The following is a 9,441-nucleotide window of genomic DNA, read 5'->3' on the forward strand; positions in this document are numbered from 1 at the left end:
GAGCTTCGTGCAACCATAGAATCGACTGAAGAAGCGTTAGAATGCTTCCTTGTGGTCTTAAGTGCAGTTTCTGACTTAATCGGGAGCCTCACTGAAGCTTTCTGTGCAATCCTAAAGTAGCATGGGCTCAGCACCCGGAGCATTTGACCTGTTCACCCAGCACTGGGTCCACTGCTGATGCAGGTGCATTACCCTGTTGGAGAGTGAAAGCATTGTACCTCAGAGCATTGTGTTTCCCTCCCCTAATGAGATTTGCAGTTGAACTCCATGAGAAATGATTGTTCTATTCCATGTGGCAATGCTTCAGTCCTGAAAAACAAAAGGGCTTCTGATAAGTGTTTGGCCCACAGAACCCAGAGGCTGGACCTGGTATTCTCTAAGCGCGCAATCCAAACCTGCGCTGGAGCAGGCAAGCCAGGAGGTTTGCGCTGCATCCAACACAGGTTCATTGGGTGCAGCAGCTCAGCCACGGGCAAGGGGAATCTCTTCACCTTACCCCTGGGTAAGGGCTGTGCGCCCCTATGGGTCTCCTTGGACCTGCGTCACCTCTGGAGGTGGTACAAGTTCAAGGAGAGCAGAGTGGCTGGAAGCTGCTCAGTTCTCTCCGGAGATGGGGCTTGGGATCTGGCATAACTGCTGGGTCCCAGCCCCACCCCTAGCTGCCCACACGCCTGCCCCAGGGCCACCCATCGCCTACGCCCCCCCATGCCTACCCTTGCCGCTTATGTCAGCGTGGGAGCCGCTGTGGAGGCTTCTACCTGCCTCCACATATCAGCGCATCTGAATGCGCCGATGGGGCTCCCACCCACAGAGGCGCAAATGTGCTTTATGGCACATTTGCCACCCTCCAGGGCCTCCTATGCTGGCATAACTGCTAGTTAGGATTGTGCCCTAAGAGAGATTCATACTCACTGCTATTGGCTGTCGCAGAGAAAAGGATAGTCAGGCAACACAACTTAAAGCAAGGTGCATTTGACAATACTGAAGATCAGTATTTGATGCAGCAGGGGATGGGGGAATAGAGACATGAGGCAGATATGCAGCTTTGATATGTTGTCTCATGAGATGCCTTTCCCTCCTGTTGCTTACCTATTTGGGCTGTATTGTCCTTGCTCCCCTATTGGGGTGGTGGAGTGGAGTTTCCACTTGGGTGCTTGTGAATGGAGTCCTCTTGGGGCTAGAAGAATTTTGAGAAGACAGGTGTTAACAGAGTATCTTGGTATAAATGCTGTGAGGACAGCAGGCTGTTTGCGCAAAGTGTGACTTTGTGTGCCAAGGTCTCCTATTACCACAGCTCCTTGTGACTAGACCCCTGTCACCTGGTAGCAAGACCATCCATGCAATTTGACAAGAAGCAATGGTAGAGGGGCAGGAGGTCTGGTCTAGAGGGTTGAGCCTCCATTTGCCTGAAGATAACATCCGAAGGTAACCAGTTTGAGGCCACCGGCACCGTGCGACCTTGAAGCAGCTGACAAGCTGAGCTGAGTTATTCCATCTGCTCTGAGCGTGGGAGGATGGAGGCCAGAATGTGCGACCAGATCAAGAAAGAAACATCTGAATGTTGTGGTTTCTTGAAAGATAGAACCTTCTTTCAAATTGTAAAAATCCCTACGGGGATTTAAATTGCCTGCCTATGTAAACCGCCTTGAATAAAGTCTGAGGAGAAATCTGAGGATCAAGAAAGGCGGTATAGAAATACTTGTATTATTATTATTATTATTAGAGCAGGCAGAGCTCCAGTGTACACTTTTTGTGCACTGAGAAAACCCTCCTGTCTGCCCTGAGCCTCTTACTGGTGTTTGTCACGTTGTGTCTGGCCTCCCAACCCTGAAGTAACTGGCGATGACATAATCACCAGTTACTTCTGGTGGTACTTCTAATAAGTGGACCATGTAAAGCAGTACAGCAGGGGACAAACATTGAGAAATGCTGCTGGAAAGTGTAGTCTATATCCTATGTTATATCATAGGAAAGTGAGCAGGGAGATGGGAGTGGCAGGAGTTATTTTTTTGTTTTCTCTTTCCCCATTGTTTCCTATGGGTTTTTTTTTAATTCCACACCAGCTCTGACACCAGTGTACCATGTTGCCAACATTTGGGGCATGTCTTTTGCCTGAAGAGGGTTTAAGATATGGCATACATTGACTCCTCCTCATCCTGCCCCTGTCCTACCCACATTTCCACCTTGTTTGGGAGTTTTCCATAATGGTAGTTGCACTGGTGCCAGAGGTATGTTGATGTAGCATTGTGCCAACGTTCATCGTATGTTGGTAGAACGAGAACTACAATGGCAGAACTATCATTGTGCTGGCATCCAAGGGCATATGCCGTATTTTATACTGCTCAGAGTGATGTTTCAGAAGTACAAGACTGTACTGCTAATTGGAGGAATGCTGCTTAAAATTCCCTTCCTGGAGCAAGTCTTCTTGACCTGATTATAATGGCTAGAAGTACTTATCACATACCTTACCATCCTCATGTCAAGAGTTTCCCTGTTAGCAATCCCCAGCAACATCCATCCATTAATTTGCTGTTCACCTGTGCAATGACTACCACACATCCAGTAGATGTGTGGTAGGCATTGCACAGGTGATTAGCAAATTAAATTTTATGTTCTAACTGTTCAGCTAACATGTTATGCTCTGCTTTGGGAGAGACGGGGAGTTGACTTAAAAATCTGGGATCTGATCCAGTTAAGGTTTTTTTGTTAACTCTTCAGTTAAGACACTGAGGGTCCAATCCTATTCAACTTTCCAGCATTGGTGCAAACACAATGCAACCCCAAGATAAGGGAACAAATGTTCCCACACCTTGAGGAGGCCTCTGTGACTGCCTCCCCACCACGCCCCATTAGCATGGCTGCACCAGCACTGGAAAATTGGATCCCAGCATGCTCCCCAGGCAACCGCTGTCACAACAGTGCCATAAGGCACTTCTACCCTGTTGGTGAGGACGTGTCGCGCTGGGCCTCAAAGCCAAGAAGATGTCTCTGCAGAATGGCCAACTGTAAGTTTCTCTGCCAGCTGGTGGAGTGACTTTTTGGGGTGGGGGAAGGGTGGAACTGGCCAGGGGGGAGGTGAGGATTGGGCCCAGGAGGGGGCAGAGATGGCAACAGATTATGCTGCTGAATCTTATGCCTACGCCTGCAGAGCTCTACACAGGCCTCCTTGATTCTACACCAAGGAAAAGAGCTGGCACAGCTCTGAGGAGACCCACTGGGGCCACAGCGGCTTTACCCAGGGCAAGACAAAACATTCCCTTATCCCAAGGAGACTCTGAGCCCGATCCTGTGGGCCGTGGCACAGCTCCTCGCAGCAGACCACAGTTGCAAATGTGCTGTAAGGCACATGTTTTTCTTACCACCGGGCTTCCACCAGAGCTAGCCCAGTGCCGGCCAGAGCTGCGCTGGTGCGTGGCGGGCGCCTGGGTTCCACGGCTCGGCGGTCTCCCAGACCGCTGGGCGGGCTGCGGAACAGGAGGGGGAGGCGTTCCAGGGAGGGGGGAGGCATGGCCAGGGGCGTGGGGGAGGCAAATCTGCGAAGCCAAGCTCAGCAGGGTCCAAGGCACTCGGGCAGGACTGCTCACACTACACAAGCGCCTTTACTTTAGCGGCAACGAAAAGGCTACTAAAGTGAGTAGCCCCATTGTGGGTCTGCTTTCCTTACTCAGGGGAAGGGGACGAATGTTCCTTACTCAGGAATGTTCCTTACTCAGGGGATGAATGTTCCTTACTCAGGGGAAGGGGACGAATGTTCCTTACTCAGGGGAAGGGGACGAGGAGCCTCCCACGGTAGTACGGGAGACACATGATCCAGTGGGAGCCTGCCATGGAGCCGCTGGACCTGGGCACCGTGGGCAGCTCAGGATTGGGCTGCCCGGCAGCTGCCCCAGCCACATAGGATGCAGTGGCGGGCATTTTGGCACTGCTGTTCTTCTGGGCACTGCCAGGAAATAGGATTGGGCTGTAAGCATAATACCTGGTTTGGTAACCAGATCAGACACTATGACTGGTCTAGTTTTGAAACGTTTCATTCAGAACAATATCCAGCCCTCACACATTCAACATACATCTATAAAATGAATACAATAACTCCATGATTCATATTATGTGTTATTGAGAGCTGTAATGAATACAATAACTTGAGAAAAAAATTTTTTCAATGTTTTAGTGTTCATTTTTGAAGATTTTTGCAAACAAAATATATTCAATAGGATTTTAAAACAATAAAATGAAACATGAATCACAGAAATGCAGGCTAAGTGCTTTATTAATGAACCACTTATTCTAACTGATTACCACCTTTTGTGATTTGGGAGTTGGTTCCAGTCAAGTTCAAGGCAACTAAGAAATTTTAGGTTTGGGTTCAGGTTAAACAAAAAAAATCTGAACCTGTTTTTGTGTTTGGGTTCAGTTCACCTTGCTGTCAAAGATGATGATAGGTTACACCTACAAGCTGTAATTTCCTCTTTCACATTCAGCAGCATTTTAGCTGAGTACAAGTCAAGAGTGACAGCTGTGCTGAGAATCACAGGCCACTCCACACATGACACCTGGCATAATTAAAGCACAGAAGTTTCCATCACATGATACACAGGGGAACAATGTACAGTAATAAATCCACCAGCCTTGGACATTCCCACTCCCTGAATCAAGTAACCATTTACACATGTGGGTGATTTTAGGGTAGCCATTCAGTTCGTGTGACTTGAGATGTCACTTCACAGGAATGTGGTTCATGGCCTTAACGGCTCATGTAGCACATGACGCCAAAACTATTCAAAGATATGTTTCACAATCACACTTTGCAATGTTGAAACATGAAGGGATGGTTGAATGACAGAGGGCCCAATCCTATCCAACTTTCTGCACCACAATGCAATCCCAAGGTACCAGCACTGGAAAATTGGATAAGATGTGGCCCAGAGTCATTTGTGACAAATGTCTGAGGCCATTCCTTCTACTACTGCATTTTTTTGTTTTCTCTCCCTTCTCCATCATTCATATTCTGAGCAGAGTGCTAATGAAGTTATGCACAAATATGAAATTTGTGTCACCATTTCAGAACTTTACTTTTTGAATGTTGAACATTTTCAACATACCTTTTGTTTATTAAATTTAAAAAATTCAGTTCAAAGCAGAACATGTTGCTGTATATTCTCTACCATCCATCACCATCCCTAAATGATGAAACTAGCTCATCCAGGGTTTTCTGAAATTAATCCTGCTGCTAGTTTTCTTTCTTTATCAAACCCATGAGATTTCTCCTTTGGACTGGTCTTTGATAACAATGCTGTTCTGTAGGATCTCTTTTTCATCCATTGTGCCTGTTTTAGCTCTGCTCAGCAGCAGAAAACACATCTGTGTTATGAGAATAATGGGAGGGTCAAAGGACTGGAGAGATGGCAATACTAAGGGAGCAGCAACAATTTCAAACTGTCCAATTACAGCTTCAATGCCTGGTGCAGCAGCGCCACAGTGGCTACCACTTTGTCCTGTGGCCCCGCAGCAGCCACCAGAAGTCTCCTAGAGGGAAGCCCCACACCTCACAATGGGGTTTCGCAAATTTATTTTGCGGGCGCAAACTTCAGAGACTCCATGTTGGGCCTTCTGGCCTGACACAGAGTTCAGGATTTGGCGGAGCACTGCTCCGCCAATCCCACCCCAGTTCCTCCCCCACACCCCATTCTCCCTCCCCCTCGCCCTGAGTGGCACTGAGTCTCAGCACCAGTTGGTGCTGGCCCAGCACTAGTGGCCCCTTCTCTCCAGGTGCTGCAGACATGCCTTACGGCACGTTTGTGACACCCAGCTCTGGCAGTTTGCTCATTTCACGGGCACTAAAGAGCTCAGTATCGGGCACTGAGCCCATTGAACATCATGAGATTTACTTCTGACTAAACATGCATAGGATTGTACTGTGACTATAGTAACTGTGATTTGTTAATATGGTTGGATATAAACATCACATTTTTGACACACACACCCCCGCCACATACAGCAAAACTATTTTCAGTAATAGTCATGGCATGAAGTGAGTAATAATAATGGCCAGAAAATAAGCACGGCGAACAGTTCCCCACAAGCCGGGGATGAACGTCAGTTCCCTCCCCTGAGGTTGCTCCTCTGCATGTAGTATTCAATGACATCCTGCCCCCACACCTGGAGGTTCAATGTAGCCATCATAGTTAATAACCACTGATAGACTTATAGTGCACCATGAATATTTAGATTCCACTTTTAAAGTCATCTAAGCCAGTGACCAACAACATCCAAACTTCACCCCCCACATTAACTTCCAACCCTCTCCTCCTTTTTCAACAAGCTGCAGGAACTCTGTGTGACTCAAGCAAAACCCATGAGAACATTTTTTATGCTATGATTATAAACGTTACATAGTCAGACTTCCACAGAGTTATTCTCTTCTCCTATTCTCAGTCCACATTCCCACCAGAATTCAGAATTCACTTAATAACTCCCCAATAGTAATCCCTCCACCCATTGTCCCCTACTCATCTCCCTCCTTCCAACATAAGGAACTTTCCACCATGGCATCACCCCAGTATTAACTCCCCACATGTCCCCACGATCCCACCCCACCAGGTCCTCTTTAACATTAATCTAAGCCAGTTACCAACAACACCCAAACTTCCTCCCAGTGGTATCACTAGGGATGGTGTTACCCAGTCTGGTAACTCATGGTGTTTTAATTAACCCATTAATTTTATTAACAGCCCAATCCTAGCCATGTCTACTCAGAAGTAAATCCCACTGTAGTCAGTGGGGCTTACTCCCAGGAAAGTGTGGATAGAATTGTAGCCTTAAACAGTACAGATCACTGAACAATTCTAGTAACCCACTAGAAACCAGTGGCTAAGAGCCCAATCCTGTGCTCGGCAGCATGGCTCCGCCAGGCTCCCACCAGGCTCCCGCCTGTGCTAGCCCAGCACGGTAAGCAGGGGCAGGGATGGGGGCGGGGAGGAGGCATTCCGGGGCGGGGGGAGGCCCGCAGGGGGCGGAGAAAGGGTGGGGGGAGTTGTGTTGCCGAGGTGTGACGCAGGGAGGGGGTTGGGCAGGAGGTGTGCCGGGGAGAGGGAGGAGGGTCCACAGAGCTCCGCTCCACAGGATCCAAGGCGCTCATGGACGGCTCCGCACCATACATGAACACCTTTACCGCTGACCTTTTGGTCGGCCCATTGTGGGGCCACTTACCTTACCTGGGAGAAGGGGACAAAAGTCCCCTTCTCCCGAGGTGCCTCCCGCGGTAGCCCGGGGCGCGCAGGATCAGGCGGCAGCCCTTCTCAGTGGGAACTTGATGACACATAACTGAATAGGAGTTCTAGTATTAGCTCTGATCCATGGAAATAAAAGTGGACTCATATTAACACTTTAGCAGTGTTTCTCAAACTGTGGGTCTGGACCCACTAGGTGGGTCACAAGCCACCTTCAGGTGGGTCCCCATTCATTTCAATATTTTATTTTTAATATACAGTAGAACCTCTTTAACTTGACCACCCAAGGGACAGGAGGAAATTGGTCAACATAGGGAGGTGGTCAACATACGGGGAAAAAAGGCATTTAAATATTATCATGTTTAGCTCCCAGGACAACAAATGCAAGTCCAAGTTATTATTTAGATTGGATTTTTAAAAAGTTTTTATTGCAAGTATCAATGAGAATTGATCCTCTTGTGATGCTTACTAGTTAAATCATCTATATCTATATCAAGAGACAGAGAATAAACAGCCCACGATCAGTGTTTTTAAAAACCCCTGAAAATTCATAAGCTTAAAAAAAATTGTAAGTTAAAAAAAACAACTTGGTTTCATAGCAGACAGACAGACCAGTGCTATCCCTTGCCAGCCCATAGCATGTAGCCCCAACATAGCCCCAATAGCTATTAGCTAATAGCTAAAAAACAAAAACACTTCTTTACTTAGGCTGTCTGGCCTCCACTGGGTCTCCTCAGATTCACTAAATGCCAGAAGGTGTTTGATAGGGTCCCTCACTGAATGCTGTTGTTGAACTGGTTGAGGACCAGGAAACAGAGAGTGGGTGTCAATGGGCAATTGACAAAAAAAAGTGGAGAGAGGTGGAAAGTGGAGTGCCTCAAGGATCTGTCCTGGGACTGGTGCTTTTCAACATCTTCATAAATTACCTGGAAACAGGGATAAGCAGGGAGGTGAACAGGTCTGTGGATGACACTAAACTTTTCTGAGTGGTGAAGACCAGAAGGGATTGTGAAGTGCTCCAGAAGGATCTCTCCAAACCGAGAGAATAGGCAGAAAAATAGTAGTTGTTTCAAAATAAGTGTAAAGTAATGCACTGATGATGGGAACCAAAGGACAGTGGCTTCAATGTGCACAAGCAACCTTATGTCCCTCACAACTTGGTACGTGTCCAGATACAATCGGCAGCCGGCGCAGGTCTGTTGGCTATGTGCAGTGTGCCCACCTATAAAAACCCTTTCGCACACGCGCTAGCAGGTGTAGAGGAGGGATTGTCATGTGACTTCTTGCTTTTCCAAGATGGGACAAACCAGACAAAACACAGGCCCACAGTAACTTTGTTCTTTAAATTGATTTGCTATAGTGCATTTTTTGCCATCCAGGTGAGTGCTTGGAATCCAAGCGAATAATGAGGCTAAACCTGTATATGGAAAGATTGCAAACTGCAGCTTGAAACACAGTCAACCAATGCGTGCTGTCCAGGTTGTAGGGTAGAGATGCTGGAAGGGAAACAGCAGAATGGCATTTTATGGCCTGGTGTGTGCATTGACATGAATGTCAAACAGCACATGCCCACTTATTCATAGTTTTATGTGCTTGATGCATGGAGGGACCAAAACCTAAAAAACTTTGCCTTGGAAGCATTTTAAAGTTGAAAGTTGGGGTACAGATTCTGAAAATAAATTAGGTTAAATACAAACATTTGTTAATGTGTGTATTTGCTAATAGCACTTAAGAACACTGTCAACATTAAGGGAATGCCTACGTGCAGATGTGCACACACTGAGGACATCCATCTGCCAGTCCTCTCTGTGGGGTGGAATTGAGGAGGGGCCATCAGGGAAAGAGAGCAGGAGCCTTTTCTGGCTGTGGTGCCCTGCTGTGGAACTTCCTCCCGGGGAGGGTGGCCTGGCACCTGGACTGCTTTCTCTGGGTGCCAAGCCGCCTACCTGCCCTCCTGGGCCTTTCAGACTGTCTCCTTAGCACTTTCCTCAGGTGCCCTTTGTCCTGCTCTGATCCTGGTGCTGCTTCTGCCCCCCAGCGAAGGCTCTGCTGTCCCTGCACGAGCCTCTGGTGCAAGTAGAACGTTTTCAAAAGCGAAGGCGTTTCTGTGTGACAGTGTTTCTCAAACTGCAGGTCAGGACCCCCCAGGTGGGTCGCGAGCCAGTTGCACGTGGGTCCCCATTCATTTCAATACTTTATTAATAGATTAGACTGG

The sequence above is a fragment of the Tiliqua scincoides genome, chromosome 6 (genome assembly GCF_035046505.1).
Source record: "Tiliqua scincoides isolate rTilSci1 chromosome 6, rTilSci1.hap2, whole genome shotgun sequence".
In the NCBI taxonomy this organism is placed as follows: Eukaryota; Metazoa; Chordata; class Lepidosauria; order Squamata; family Scincidae; genus Tiliqua; species Tiliqua scincoides.